Source organism: Triturus cristatus, chromosome 7 (assembly GCF_964204655.1).
Source record: "Triturus cristatus chromosome 7, aTriCri1.1, whole genome shotgun sequence".
NCBI lineage: Eukaryota > Metazoa > Chordata > Amphibia > Caudata > Salamandridae > Triturus > Triturus cristatus.
In genome coordinates, this window is record NC_140590.1 from 384,092,071 (window position 1) to 384,108,199 (window position 16,129).

At 46.0% G+C, this 16,129-nt stretch overlaps 1 protein-coding gene across 3 annotated transcripts in view; it reads right to left on the minus strand.

Annotated features, from left to right (window-relative positions):
* Window positions 1-16,129, minus strand: part of LOC146809744 (uncharacterized) — a 518,320-nt gene that overhangs the window by 418,519 nt on the left and 83,672 nt on the right. The gene's annotated exons all lie outside the window — the stretch shown is intronic.

The following is a 16,129-nucleotide window of genomic DNA, read 5'->3' on the forward strand; positions in this document are numbered from 1 at the left end:
AACAAACATTAGTACAAAAGGGAGCTCAATGCTACACAAAAAATATAATGATCGTTTGAGAAAGAAAAGCATACACTTTCAACAGATCCTACTGAAAATGTACTTTAACAACAAACAGAACTTTTCTTTTCTGGCAGGAAATATCAAGAAACCCATTAAATACCTTCCATGCAATTTAATGAGAGCTCTAAATAAATAGCCAATTGAACTGGGTGTTGTATCAATACATTTATTCAGTGTAACTTCAGAGCCGCCTGTTTCATAATCGACATTTTTTAAAATCATACTGTAAAATTATTATTGGTCTCTGTGGAGAGGGTCATGGCAGCTCTTTAGTTTGATATTGGGTGTCTATAGAGCATTTTCAAGGAATTACAGCTCCTATTTGAGTACTGGCTGCCCCAAATGTTACATGCCTTAAAATTTTCCTGGCCAAGGCAAAGTTAACGGTCACTGCTGTAGAGAATTTAACCAAAGATGAGAAAGACAACCCCCTTCATAGAGGGGCTGGTTCAATTACTAAGGAAGGTTGCAAAAAGGAGTTGAAGGGGCCGGTCACAGGAAAAAAGTGAGGGGACCAGGAAGATTCAAACAAGGCAAAAAATCAGTTTAAGACCTTACAACTATGGAAATAAAAGGAGGTCCGGTCAAGGGTTTTGGAGAGCCTAAAAGAAGCATTTTTAAATAACTTACAGTTCTCTGTAACCTAGAAGCTACACAGAATGAGGTCACTGATACAATGGTTTGGAGGTCTAGTAGAGATCCTACGTGGAGCAACAAACGCTGGGGCATATTTACATGCTGAGCTGCGACATTTTCAAAACACAGGAATGCGCTGGATTAACAAGAATACGGCACATCCGTCTACTCACCCCTGTGCTGACACTAAAAAAGCTGCTTAGCGCCAATGCAGACACCTTTGCACCATGGAGCAAGGATGCAAGCATTGCAGGGATGATTGTGTTTGTGCAGGAAGGAGCACCTTCCTGCACAAAAACAAATATTAATGGCATTTTACTCCTTCTAAATGTGCTGCAGATGCTGTATTTGTACTGGTTGACAGGGTTATCGCAAGACAAGTGTGTCTGTGGTTACTAACGCAGTGTGTAAAAGAATGTATGAACTAAATGCACACTATCATATTACATAAAACATAAACAACATATATATATTCTTAAACTGCTATTATCATAATGCAGCAAAAGCAATCAGCATTAGCCATAAATATTCCGGGTCTTTGGCATGAGGCAAATGGTATGCAGGTACTTGGTGGGCACAAGTATAAATAATGGAAGTTTTCATTGCGCTGTGCTTCAAGGTGCAGTGGAGGACATTCCATTGGTGGCTAATGAATACCTCTTACTTGCAGATGACCCAGCCCTCATAATATAGAAAGAGATGCTTGCAATGCTATAGACATTCAAGAAGCATTGTTGCACCATTAAACTGAGGATCAGTACATTAAAATGTAAGTATATGGTCGTAGGGAAGCCCATTGCCTCAGAAAGCATTCCCAGTATCGGAGGAGAAAAAAACAAAAGGTACCTTTTTAAGATTAACAGGGCATATGCTATGAAGGCCACTCTGACTCATTTTGTGGTGTGATTTGCTCTCCAAGGGTCTGATTTGTAGTTTGGCGGACAGAATACTTTGGCACAAAGGCGACTGAGTACCCTGTCCACCAAACTCCCGGTCTTTCTGGACCAATTTGAATCAGGCAGAGAACCAGATCTATGCAGACGAAGTGCAACCTTCCTCTGCCTGGGACGACTTCTGGTGGCCGACCACACTAGGAACATCACCGACACCCACGGACCACGCACGTAACCTAGGATTCATCCTCGACTCCTCCCTCTCCATGTCGAAGCAGGTCAACGCCATCTCCTCCTCCTGCCACAACACCCTCCGCATGCTCCGCATGATCTCCAAGTGGATCCCGTCCGAAACCAGAAGAACAGTAACCCAAGCCCTCGTCAGCAGCAGGCTGCACTACGGCAATGCACTCTACGCAGGAATCCCGGCCAAACACCTACGACGACTGCAACGCATCCAAAACGCCTCCGCCCGCCTGATACTTAACATCCCTCGTCGCAGCCGCATCACCCGCCACCTAAGAGACCTGCACTGGCTCCCTGTCAACAAGAGGATCACCTTCAAGCTCCTCACCCACGCACACAAAGCACTCCACAACACCGGACCAGCCTACCTGAACAGCAGACTCAGCTTCTACACCCCCACCCGCCAGCTCCGCTCCGCCAGCCTCGCCCTCGCCGCCGTCCAGCGCATCCAACGAATGCCCGCCGGTGGCAGATCCTTCTCCGTCCTCGCCGCCAAGACCTGGAACACTCTCCCTACCCATCTGAATTCTGACATTACACGCACCTTTTCCCTCCTGAGGCGGAAGCCGGGAGGTCTCCTGTCTTTTCTTGTATTCAAATCGTGTTTTTTAACAGTTTTGGTATTTTGCTATGTAAATTTCACACCTTGATCTTATTTGGTGTGCTGAGACCCTCCAGCGCTTAGCAGCGCCTAGAATTCACTCCTACCCCTTCCCTGCAGCTCCGGTCCCGCTCTCGGCTGAGTATTGACGCCGAGAGCGCTGGGCGCCGGGTTTGGCGGCCATCTTGGGTCGGGCTGGGTGTGTGAGGCCATCCACAGCGCTATAAAAACGGACAGTGATGGCTCCGCGCAGCGGACGCGACCAGCGGACGCGCCGGACCTGCGCCGGAGTCGTGCCAGAGTCCTGCCCGTCTGCGCCCGTCTGCGCCCGTCCGCGCACGACCGGGCTCAGGGCTCAGGGACTCTGGCCCACGCACCTGCTATACCTCAGCGGATCTCCTAGGACTGAATTCTGACAGGTATACCCTATCTCCTATTGTATGTGCTACTCTCAAGGAAAACAACATCTTGCACATCTCTAGCTGTAAGAACTTAAGCCGCTCAATCCCTTTGAAGCTGGCTACCCTCAATACCAGGTCACTGCAGAAACACCACTTAGAAATTTACACCCTTCTACAGGACGAGACTATCGATATCCTGACACTCACCGAAACCTGGTTGAGTGATGCCTCTTCCCCGGATATCATCGCCGCCCTTCCCAGTGGGTATGATATGATCTGGCATAATCGACCAGAGGGGGCCCGAGGTGGGGGTGTAGCAACCATCTTCAAAAGGCAATATATGGTAACAAAGATCTTATCTGAGACCATAAATACCGTTGACCTACTGGGGATAAAAATTACCATGAACAATTCTTGTCTTATTATTTTAACAGTATATTGCCCACCCCAAAGTACCCCCATGTTCAATGATCTCTTTTTTCCAATTATATCAGACCTATGCACACGTTATAAAAATATCCTGGTAACTGGCGACTTTAATGTCCACTGGGATAAAAGCGATCAAGATCCGTCAGTCCAGAAATTACAGACCATCATGTCCGCCCTTGGACTGACACAACTTGTGAAAGTTCCAACCCACATAAAAGGCCATATTTTAGATCTCATTTGGTCTTCGACACCAAAAGCGGTCATCACAAGTATTTCACCTTGTTTTTGGTTAGATCACCATCTTATCTCATATGACTTATCGCAAGATATCTACCAGGTCAAACTACCGTTAAAAACAAAAAAAGTGCGCCAATGGAAAAAAGTGAATTCTGAGACCCTAGCCAAAACCCTGCCCAAGTACATACAGAACTTTATAATCCCCTCTGATAGTACTGATCTAGACTCAAAGTATAATATGATAATAACCATCCTTAGGCAATCAATCGATGAGCTAGCTCCTGAAAAGACACAAAAAATAAAAGGTGTAGAGAAAGGAGCCCCCTGGTTCACCGAAGGTCTACGTGAACAAAAAAGAAAGCTTCGCTATCTCGAAAGATGCTGGAGGAAATCTAAAAAGGATACCGACAGGGAATCATACAGAACATCGTTTCAAGTATATAAAAAGCTTATTACATCAGCTAAGAAGGACTATTATGAGATGCGCATTAACAACGCTACTAATATTCAGAGAGAGACTTTCCAAATTCTGAAAGAGCTGAGTAAGAAGGAGGAAAAGGCAGACATCCTGATTGACTGCGATACCTTTCAAGGATACTTCCTCGGAAAGGTAGCGACCATCTTGCCTGATATCAAGAAGGATAATCCAGTCTCTCACATTGAACAACTGCCCCTCTCAGACTCTTTAACCCCGATTTTTACCAGCTTCCCCTACATTGACTCTACCACTCTGAGAAAACTTGTAGCATCCACCAAATCTGGTTCCCCTGCTGACCCCTGCCCGCCTGACATCCTTCGGCTAGCAATACCGTTTCTAGAAGACCAGATTTTAGACCTTTTAAACACCTCGCTAGCCACTGGATCATTACCATCTACCTTCAAAGAGGCATGCGTCAGACCCCTGATAAAAAGCCTGGAGCTGATCCAACTAGCCTGAAGAACTACAGGCCAATCTCCCAGCTGCCACTTCTGTCAAAGGTACTAGAACAGCACGTACTAAAATCCTTGTCAGCCCTCCTGGAATCTCACCATCTTCTCCAGGAGCGGCAAGCTGGTTTTCGTGCCCACCATAGCACAGAACTAGTAATGCTGTCGGTACTGGACGAGCTAAGATGCATGGCTGGCAGTAAAAAGCCAGGCGCCCTGATATTATTAGACCTTTCAGCGGCGTTTGATACTGTCAGCCATGCACTGCTCTTGGACAGACTGGCTAGGTTTGGGATAGGAGAGCAAGCTCTCAAATGGTTAACAGCCTTCTTAACAAGAAGGACGCAGAAGATCCAGTTGGCAGACCAGGTCTCAGATGTGGGTATGCTAGCCTGTGGAGTCCCGCAGGGGTCAGCGCTCTCTCCGCTCCTATTTAATCTTTATTTACAACCATTGATAGAGTCCCTGGCAAACATGAAGTGTAAAGTTTTCAACTATGCCGACGATACTCAGCTGTTGCTGAGTATCGATAATACACCATCGGCTCAGTCAATGGCCCAAGACATTCTACGATTTACAGTGAATTGGATGTCATCCAATTTGCTGAAAATCAATCCAGACAAAACGGAAGTCCTCGTAATTTCAACCTCTCCTTCCCCCTGGAACGACTTGTTTTGGCCACAAGAACTAGGACCTACTCCAAAACCATGCCCTAGTGTCAAGAGTCTTGGGATGAAAATCGATCAGGAACTCTCGATGGCCAACCAAGTATCCGTTGTAGTCGGCTCCTGTACCAATCTGATCAGGCAACTACGTAAACTCGCCCCCTTGCTCTCGAGGAATATGCTGCGAACCATTGTTTCAGCCACAATAGTGTCTAGAATAGACTATGGCAATGCGTTGTACCTCGGCCTTCCAAAGAACTCCATCAACCGTCTTCAGATTATTCTGAATGACGCAGCACGTCTGATTTTTGGAGTGCCGAGGAGGACTCATGCTTCCCCTCTGCTCCACAGACTACATTGGCTGCCTGTGGTGCAGAGAGTTGAATTTAAAAGTATGTGTATCTGCCACAAAGCAATCCACGGACAGGCGCCAGCTTACATAAAAGAAAGGCTCGAAATACACGAACCTAAACGCGCCTTGCGATCGTCCGGATCTTTTTTGCTATCCCGACCACGTTTCAAGCTAACAACAAAAGGAGGCAGATCTTTTTCAGTGCAGGCTCCTATCATCTGGAATAAGCTACCGGAGGCACTTCGCAGAGAGCCCAATCTTCTCCACTTTAGGAAGTCCTTGAAAACTTTACTTTTTAAAGACGCATTCCCGCTTCAATAGTCGGTTACTAGATCAGATATCTATATATTCTTATTCCACCTTTTGTGCTGTACTTGGTCAGTAGCGCTTTGAGACCTGTCGGTGAGTTGGCGCGATACAAAACCCAGTTACAATTACAATTACAATCTGCGGCAGACCCAAGACCTGCTCACCTTCAGAAACTCCTCAAGGCTTGGCTTTTCGAGCAGTAGCAGCACCCCCCTCCCCACAGCGCCTGGAGATCCTCACGGGTAAGTAGTGCGTTTTACAAGTCATTGATTGATTGATTGATTCATTGATTGATTCATTGATTGATTGATGACCGAGGGAGCAGGGACCGTTGGAGGTAACCGCCACCAACAACTTCAGCAACCAAGAACACCTGTGAATATGATGTACGGATATGGACCACCCTCCTACCAGGGTCCGCCGATGTGGCAATATCCTAATTTCCAATATGGGCCCCAACCATTGTTTGCCCCCTTCCAACCACAACCTTTTTTAGGCAGGGGCAGAGGGCGAGGCAGAAAAAGAAGAAGGAGCCAGAACCAGCTGAAGCAAGTGCAATGGCAGGACCAAGCACAACAAATGCACATGGAGTTGAGAAGCCACTTGGAGAAGAAAAATTAATTGTGAATCTCTCCGAAAGACCACTCACGGATGTGAAAACCGCCGTACTCAAACGAGGTTTGGGATTTGTCCGAACCCCTAAAAACTGACAACTTTCGTACCAACTGCGAACTACAAAATCTGTTCAGAAAAATACGCCTGAAATCCTATTTCGGTAACCAACCAGAATCCCTACCAGTCGACACTGGTTTACTTCAAACCCTCCATCTTTACTCCCAACTCTAGCATGGTCCCCCCACAGGTCCTCACCTTTGAAAGAGCTGTCCTGAAAGAGATTGCGAAAAGACGCACCACGGTAGGTTTCTCAAATACATCGAAACAAGAATCAGAGGCCATCAAGACCTTGGCAAATGACCCTACCATCACAATTAAAGAGGCTGACAAGGGTGGAGCAATCGTGATTATGTCCACCAACGACTACAGGACGGAATGTCTACGGCAGCTCCAGGATGTCCTTTACTATACCCCCCTAGCAGAGGACCGCACCCTACAACCCGCATCAACTTATTGGTTTCTACCACCAGGAATTGAGATACTTAAGAGTGGTAAGAGCTTGTAAAATATCCCTGATGCAGCGTGATGAAAATGGAAAATCACATTATTAGGGGAAATCAGGTTAGCTCCCCTAATAATACCCTGAATGAACTTTGAGATGACAAGCAGATGACAGTTTGCCATACTTCACATCAGATCCCATCCCCTCATATTCAGGCTCACCCTCATCGTCCATGGGTTTGTGCTAATTATGCAAGATGCATTTTGAATTTGTAATTAATATCGATTAGCGAGATCTATCTAGACTCGCTACTACACTATGACGAGAACTCCTAAAATAATGTAGATACCTTTAAGAACATCAAGTATGTGATTTTCCATTTTCATCACGCTGCATCAGGGATATTTTACAAGCTCTTACCACTCTTAAGTATCTCAATTCCTGGTGGTAGATTACCCTTGTTTATGGCCCCAGCGTCGAGCACCTTCTTTCAATACTTGATATATTTATAATGTACACCACGCTAACGTCTGATGTGTCATTATCATCCCAGATAGGACCCTCACGAGACAGTATATATCCTGTGACTTTGCGCACCATATTTACACATAAAGCCTTTTTTTTTAATACTTTATTGAAGGTCACCTGGTTCCACACTCTAACCTTCCGAAAACCAGCCCTGACTCTGACGCTCCTGAAGCCAACGTGATCGTCATGGTAACATCTCAGAGAACGCCTCTGCGTCATCTCTCGGCTTCAGGAAGTGATTGGTGATCACCATGACTACCTATCCATAGAACGTCATCACGTCACACTCCGGCGTCCCTTGACCGCGCGGACCCTTCACTCAGCGTCTTTAAAGAACATATATAAGACATCTCCCCCCACCCCCGCTCACAATTCCGGCGCTACACGGAGGAGGGGTAGGTTTCCACTCCTAAGGCGAACGAGCACTCGTAAGTATTCATCTGTCATGGGAGAGCGATCGGCGTCTAAACGACTGAGACAAGGTAGACTAATTCTTTGATCTTCTTTAGTTTCTCTGTCCGCCAACTCCGAGCCGCTGACGGAGCCCATTCCTTTCATCTTAAAGGGTATGCCATATTTGTCCCTAGGTATTTTATGTGTGTTCACAAAACACCCTCTCATTTCTCGAGAAGCATTCCCAACATGCACCGGGTGTTGTTTTTTGAGTCCAATATGACACAAACTGATGGCCGCTTTAGAGGATGCTTTCCTGTTGTTTTTTGTTATTGCACATGATCTTGTTAGATTAGCTAAACAAACTCACACATACACCCCACGTAGCGGTCTCATTACTTTTTCTTAAAAAACTCATCTCTGTCATTAATTCACTCTACCTGCATGTGTACCTTAGAAGCATGTTTATTGTGAATTAACACTTATTATGCCACTGTGCAGTGAATTCACAACATGTCTAGAAGTATAAATACGATAGATGTTGTGTTTCCATTTCCCTTTTTTCTGTTTATGTGTGTGTTTGTCCTTGTTCTTATCTTACTAGGTTGGGTGTAGGTTTCCTAAAAGAAGGAGCACCTACCAGCGCGAGGACGCTATATCCCCTTACTATCAAGGTACTATAGGTTCACAGTACTCCACTTCACTGGCACCTATTCCATCTTATTTATATTTTTAACACTCACTTGTTTGATTTGGTGCTGACGAAGCGCGATCGGATCCCTTATGGACCTACTCTGAAGCGCGAAACATGTTGACCCTATTTTTCTAGGACTTTAACCCCCTACTCACTCACTTATTCTGAGAGTTGCAGTAAATTTTATATCTGCCCTCACTATTTTGTTCCCTGAGGATCTCCAGGATCATTTTTAATCTATACTAGACAGAGCCGTGAATAAAGGTCTTGGCTTCTACCTAGTAGTTTTAACACACCACTCACTTCCCTCATAGATAGACCCACACACCCCCATGCACAACTGCGGCGTCTCCAAAAAGAACTCCGACAAAGAGCCCTCTTGCGGGGCCCGTGGGGGACTGCAGCGCCACCCCCACGAGGAGCAACGCCCCATGATGAAGCAGGACACCCGAAAGGGTGTGTGAGGGCACTATATTTCAAAGGAGAAATTCCCCACACTCATTCTGGCCCGACCATACTCAGAGCACACACAATCTTCACTCTTATCTTTAGGAACAGCTACCCTCTCAATATTAACATGTGATTTTGAGGGAGCATGGGTACTGGACCTATTTTCTAGTTATGCTCCCGGTCCCCCCCTCTTTTTTGTTGAGGATGCACTAATGAGCATTCCCAGACTCTACGTGTTGTGTGCTAGAACGTCCCGCTTACCGCCAAGGCACATGGCTATGCTTTTGGCACCTGGCACGTCGCTGCAGGGGCTAATGCATTTACTTTTACTTTTGGCACTAATGAGCTTTCCCTCACTCTGCGTGTCGTGTGCTATAACGTTGCACCAGGGCACACGGCTATGCTTTTGGAGCCTGGCAGGTCGCTAAGGGGGCTTTAAAAATTGGCGATACTTGCACCCCTTGTGTGACATACACCAGCACAACGAAAATATGAGCACTTCCCCGCAAACGTGTATCATAACAATTTTTGCCTGTGTAGCAAGCTTTTGACCACCAATTGTACGTTCATACTCCTAGCTGCCATAATAGGCGTACTCAGCGCACACTAGCGCACTTGTGTCTTAACATCCTTCGACACAATGAGGTTATGAGAGAAGCATGGGCACCGCAACTATCATAATTATACCACACCTGCATGTGCCCGCTATCTCACTACAACATCAAGCCTGTTGACTGCAACTTGTACTTGCCACAAAAGAGCACCCCTCTGAGATGTTCTTGTTAACCTTAACTCTCCATTGTTTGTTTTTCTCCCCTGTTCTTTTCTCCCCTTTTCCCACTAGGTCTCCTACCCCGGTACAGTCTACTAGGGTACCTTCCACTGCGTCTGGTCATCAAACTTAATTGCGAGAACCAGACTTACGATAGTGCGCCACTCACCTTTAGCTTTTCATGGTCCTGATGAAGTGCCATCTGACCCATTAGGGGCAAAATACGCACAAAACATGTTGACCCACGACACCACGACAGCCCTGTAGGAACATTATATCCATTTAGGGCTCCGACAATTTTTTATTAAGCCTGAGCTACCACTGTAATAAAAACATATAAGCGTAGGACAGCTCTAGACTTATTTTAACCCACCCTACAGTGCACTATCCAGCCCTCACACCCGCATGCACCATACGGCTTCTTCAAAAGATCTCCACCAAAGAGCCCCGTTCATGGGAGCCCGTCGGGCATTGCAGCGCCAACCCAATGATGAAGCATGACATCCTTCGGGGTGTGTGAAGGCATCATGAAGAAAGACCTCCCTTTCCCCGTCCCTCTCACTAGGAACTGCACACCTCTTTGATACACCGTTGGAAGTAAGCCATCCAGCTATCTGCCTTATTTAGAGGAGGGGGCATTGGATGTTTTTATTTTTACTGTTCATCACCATTAGAAATATCCTTGTGCTGAGGGACAGTAAAAATAAAACGATGACCCCCCACCCCCATGGAGTTGGGGTCATGAGCTTTTACTTTTCCAAAAACAAACTGCTGTTTCGGGGGTTTGTTTTTGGAAAACTAAAAACGTTTAAAAGTTTGGTATAGCATTTATGACCAATGATGCACGTACATCAAATGTTTCAATGGTTTGTATAAACCGCTGTGACAGTGGTTAATAAAAACCCATAGTGTCTGAGAGGAATACACAAAGACCATCTGCTAGCTACACCAAGTCATGTACCCAGGATACAGGCACCAAATAGTGAGGACAAGAAAATGCCAACTTTCTAAAATTGGCATTTTCAGAATTGTGACTTAAAATCCAACTTTACCATGTAGGGTGGCGATGTGCTGGGGCCGTAGGCCTGCTCCTAAGGCCAAGAGCTGGCTGGAGGACGCCTTTCGGTGTCAGACTCTTTTATCGGAGTTCTGGAACTTACTGCCCGCCAGGTCCCATCCAGTGGACATTTGGGGCCCTCTGATCACTTATCTCCACTCACGCACCCCCCACCAGCGGCGCTGCCTCGCCCGCCGGCCCTGTGCCCGCAGCGGCCGCCGGTGCTGGCCGGTGACCGCTCCCCTCTTTCTCATTGGCCGCGCTGCTTCATGTGGCTTACCATTACTGTTCTGTCCCTAGTGTGCAAACGTTGTGATTTAGCCCTAACATATCCATGTCTCTCTCAAGGTGCAGTCGAATTGTTCCCTAATGCCTGACTTGATCTATACTGTGTTCATCTGAGCTGCTTTATTGCATGATGTAATGTGTCTGTATTTTGGTGCCTCAATAAAGGTTTTTGAAAATTTTAAAAAAATAAATCCAACTTTACCATTAAAGAGAGTTTTATATTTCAATTCTTTAGACACCCACCAAACTTGATATTCTTACCTGCTCCCAACTGAAAGTTATCATTTATTAAATGTAATAAGGTAACCCAAGCTTATCCTAGTGACAGGTAGGCCTTTCAGTAGTGAAAAACGAATTTAAGAGTCTTTCACTACCAGCACATGTAAAACTTAAAAGTACATGCCTAGCTATTTAAATACACCTCACCCTGCCCTCTGGCTGCTTAGGGCCTACCCAAGGATGACTTATATGTAGTAAACAACCATTTACAATGCAATCGGTATCACTTTTGGGACCTTATAAGTGTATAGCAAGAGCTATTGGCACTGCTAATGCACAGGTGGGGTTACAAAAAGGTTATGTTTCAACAACATAAAAAGGTATGCAAAACCAGACTGGCACTGCATTCCATTTTTTGTTAGATTCAGTTATTCTAATTCATTAGTGAATACAGCATTTTCTCACCAACCCCTGTTCCCGTAAATATTCTCAGGGCTCTTTCTACGTTTCACTACCAATGAGCCCCGGTTTTAGTCATTTTCAAGAAATCATCTAGGTGCTTCTAACACACATCAGAAATCTTGAGAACATTCAGGAAAAGTACTGCAAGCCACATGTTCACACAGAATTTCGAAATTATGAAAATGTCTCACATAAGCAATCTGAAACCTTAGCTATGGTTATACTGACACTCAGGCATACTGGAGAAATAAAATCCACCCTGCAACTGTTACAATAAACATAGTAGGCATTGGGTATGGAGCACTGTGCAGTATAAAACACACTGCAGTGAAGAGTATCAGGGTTGAACATACTGCAGTGGAGACACAGATAATGGAACACTGCCATAAAGAACAACAGGCACACAGTCCATTGGAGTGAGGTGCATCAAGGGCATTGCACAGTGTAGAGACATTAGGGACGGAGCACAGTGGCTGCACAAAAGACACTGCATTGAAGAGCATCGGGATTGAGCACACTGCAGCCAAGCGCATCTGCATGGAAGCATAATAGTCAGACAAAGCAAGCATACTGCAGTATAATACATCTGGCCGTTCTTTTACCACACTTGCTGAGCACTGCATGTTTCATACAGTTCAGTGCCTTCACCACTTATTCCAAATGCCTCCATCACGGCTTGCGCTGCAAGCCCCTTGCGATGTCTCAGGCTTCATGCCAGGGCTGCTTTCCAAATGTATAAAACTGTGACATTTAGTCCAGAGAAGACTAAAATAATTATTTTTTATTGGAAAAAAAGCTTTTCAGTACGACTTTCAGCGGCTGTGCAGGCCTCTGACAACACCTGTTTCAAATTAAAATTACACCATTTTAACTCAGGCTATTAAGTACATGAAGGCATTCTTGTATATTCAGGTTCAACTCCTATAGGGGTGTGTGTGGGGCATTCTCTGCTTCAACCTGGAAGTCGAAGTTCAGCAGGGGCGCCTCTCACCACTGCCACCTTGCTAATAGCGCATTATATTGTGAAACGTGAATCAGCACTAGCAAAATGTTGGCTCCTCTCCAGGACAGAACTCACCATACCCTAAGCCCTGACGGCCTCTCCCCTCTCTCCCCACCACAAACTGCCTTCTTACCTGACTTCAACAGGCCCTCACTGCTCCAATCAAAGAGAGACGCAATCACAGCGAAATCCTCGTGGGAGAAGGGGTGTGGTCGTTCGCCTTAACAAAGAGCAGCGAGACGAATGTAGAGGGCAGACTATGTAGTTATGTATATTAATTTATTTATGCGGTTTTTAAATTCAGCTGACATCAAACATTCTGCGACTCCCTGGACTTCATTAACAGCGGCGGGCATGTCTCCTTACATGCCTTTGCAGCCCCTCAGTACTGTTCTGCCTTCGCTTCTTCATGTGACGTAGAGGAGGCTGCTTTCTTCCTGGCCGCGGGGTAAAGGTGCAGCTGCAAATCCTGCAGGAAGTTCCTGAAGTTTGGGATTCCCGGGGTGGGGGAAGTATGCTCGCGCCTGGTCCTGGGAAGTGTATGGCAGCTGTAGAGGCACAATTATGCACGCAGATGTTTTTAGATTCCATTCAAGAGAAATCTTTAAAAAAATAAGCGCCATGTCTGAAGTGTAGCTTTTGGGTGGGTTAGTTGGGGGAATCATCGTCATGGTTCTTTCTGGAAAGCCACTGATAAATCCTGACACAGCAGCTGACAAGCCTTGTTTGTCTGCCTGCCATGGGTACTGCTTGAAAATTAGGATGCAAAACGGCTGGAAGGCACCTTGCAGCTTCGGGAAGTTAAAAGACATCCAAGGTCTTTCGTTATCATTGTAAGCCTCTGGCATTTCAATGCCCATGCAGGCGAAGTGAGGAGGGGCCATCACACGCTGCACAGTGTGATAGCAAAACATAACCTTCTCTGAGAAAAATCGCTGGAAAGAGAGCGAAACACATAAAGGAGGGACATTTACAGAAATGCACCATTAAAAAGCCAGCCTTTCTACATGCTACATGAAACAACCAATGGCAATTGGTGGGTGGGCCAGAGCACATAGAAGATGATACAACAGGTCGATCGAGGCTCGACCTAAAAAGAAAGGTTTAAGCCTGGAAAAGGTTAATTTTACCAGGCCAGAATGTCAGTTTAAACTCAGTCATTCAATGAATCAATCAGGATTTGTATAGTGTGGCTAATCACCAAGGAGGGTATCCAGGCACGGAGAGTGCTGCAGTGGGGGGGAGGGGGAGGGGTGGGGGGGGGGGGGAACTCAGTCAAACAGCCACGTCTTGAGTCCTTTTCTGAATTCCAGCAGAAAGGATGAGGTCTGTCGGTAAAGTGAGAGGTCATTCCAGGACTTTGCAGTGAGGTAGGAGAAGGAGCATCCTGCATTGTTACTGCAGCAAATGTAGGAGGAGTGGGAGAGGCAGTGGGAGGCAGAGTGTAGGTGTCTGGATGGAAAGTGTAAGTTCCGTCAGTGGTTTATGTAAGCAGGTCCGTGGTTGTGGAGGGCTTTGAAGGTGTGGATCAACATCTTGAACTGGCATTTCTTCTGGATGGGGACCCAGTGGGGGTTCTTGAGAGGGGGAGTGATGTGGGTCTGTTTAGGGAGGTCCAGGATGAGTCTGGCCTCTGAGTTCTGAATTGTTTGCAGTCTCTTCTGGAGGTATAGTCCAGTCGGCTGGTGACAAGGGCTTGTGTGATGGTTCGTCTGGTGTCGATGAGGAGCCACTTGAAGACCTTGCATAGCATGCGAAGGGTAAGGAAGCAGGCAGATGAAACTGTTTATCTGCACACACAGGCTGCAATGTAGGCCTGAGGCATGTTTAAAAGGCTACTTAGTGCTGCAGGCCCACTAGTAGTATTCAATTTACATGTCCAGGGTAAATATATTATCACTTTACTACATTTACTAGGGTTTTATGAGTAAATTAAATGTGCCACTGGGGTGTAGGCCAATGTTACCATGTTTTATGACGCTAGGTCCCGCACTTTAGCACTAGTTAGCAGTGGTAAAGTGCGCAGATTCCTAAGGCCATCAAAAACGAGACCACCAAAAATGGAAGAGTGAGTCGAAAAGTTTGGGGGGAAGATCACTCTAAACCTGACAGGTCTCACCACCCCTAAACTCTATAATTACCCTTATCACCCCTAAACCATAACATTACCCTTATCACCCTTTATCACTACCCACCCATAAACCCCCAAAATTACCCCTACCATTCTTTATCACTACCCACCCCATAACACTACAATTACCCTTACTACCCCTAAACCCTGAAATTACCCTTACTGCCCTTTGCCACTGCCCATCCCTAAACTCTTAAATTACCCTTACCATCTACCCTTACCATCCTTTACCATTACCTGCCCCTAAAATTAGTCTTGCCACCTTTCAGCAATACCCACCTTTAAACCCTAAAATTGCCATCAACTCCCTTTACTACTACTCACCCCAAACCCTAAATTTAGCTTAAAGGCATCTGCGTGGTAAAGGCATGCATGGTAATGTGTCTATCATCCTGAGAAGTCCCTTTCAAGCATGTTGTAGATTTTTCTTGCAGCTGTTTTTCTGGCTACCGTTAGGAATTGCGGTTAGACTTTTCCCTGACATTTTGTCTGCTAATGAATGTCAGAATTTGCTTCTGCTCCATTTACAGATTCATTTATATGTTCCTCTCTTGTTCCCTAAGTGGCTGTGGAAGGAAATCTATGTGCTCTGTATGGTTGTAGGAAGGCTTCTTTGGTCCCAGTATTCTAAGCTGGTGGGGTACATTTCTCATTCCCGTATTATGAAAGTCAACGAGAGTGCTTCTCTGGCCCCAGAACTAGTGACCTTTCCTCAATGCTCTGAGTGACTCTGAGGGGACTTCTCTGGTCCCCCTGCGAGCCATCACTCCCATGTACTTTGACAGGCTGGGAGAAGGCTTCTCCTGCCCCATATGACTGATATCTCCTATGTGCTCCAGTGACAGCGTCTTCACCCATATCCTTTGTGTTTCTGTCAACTGATTCTTGTCATCTCGTTGATAGACCCTTCCACAGTTGTGTTAGTAAAATGACTTCTCTCATCCGCTGGCTTTGAGCAACTGAGACAGGAATATTCTGTACCCCCTTATTCGACAGCCTGGGAGGTTTGCTATGGACTTCCTGTCTTTTTGGCACACGGACTGAGGCAGCGGTAATCATGGAAGAATTCAGCCAATACTCGAGATTTCCACACAGAGGGCTATTGTGCTGCTCAGAGGGTGGGCCAGAGCGTGGCATGCAGTTCCCCGTGCCCCACCTCACCGTGAGTCATGTTGGAGGTGCACACACTTCACCTCTCACACCTTTAACCACTTCGGTGATCCTGCGGAAATATACACGGCAGAGAACAGAATTCT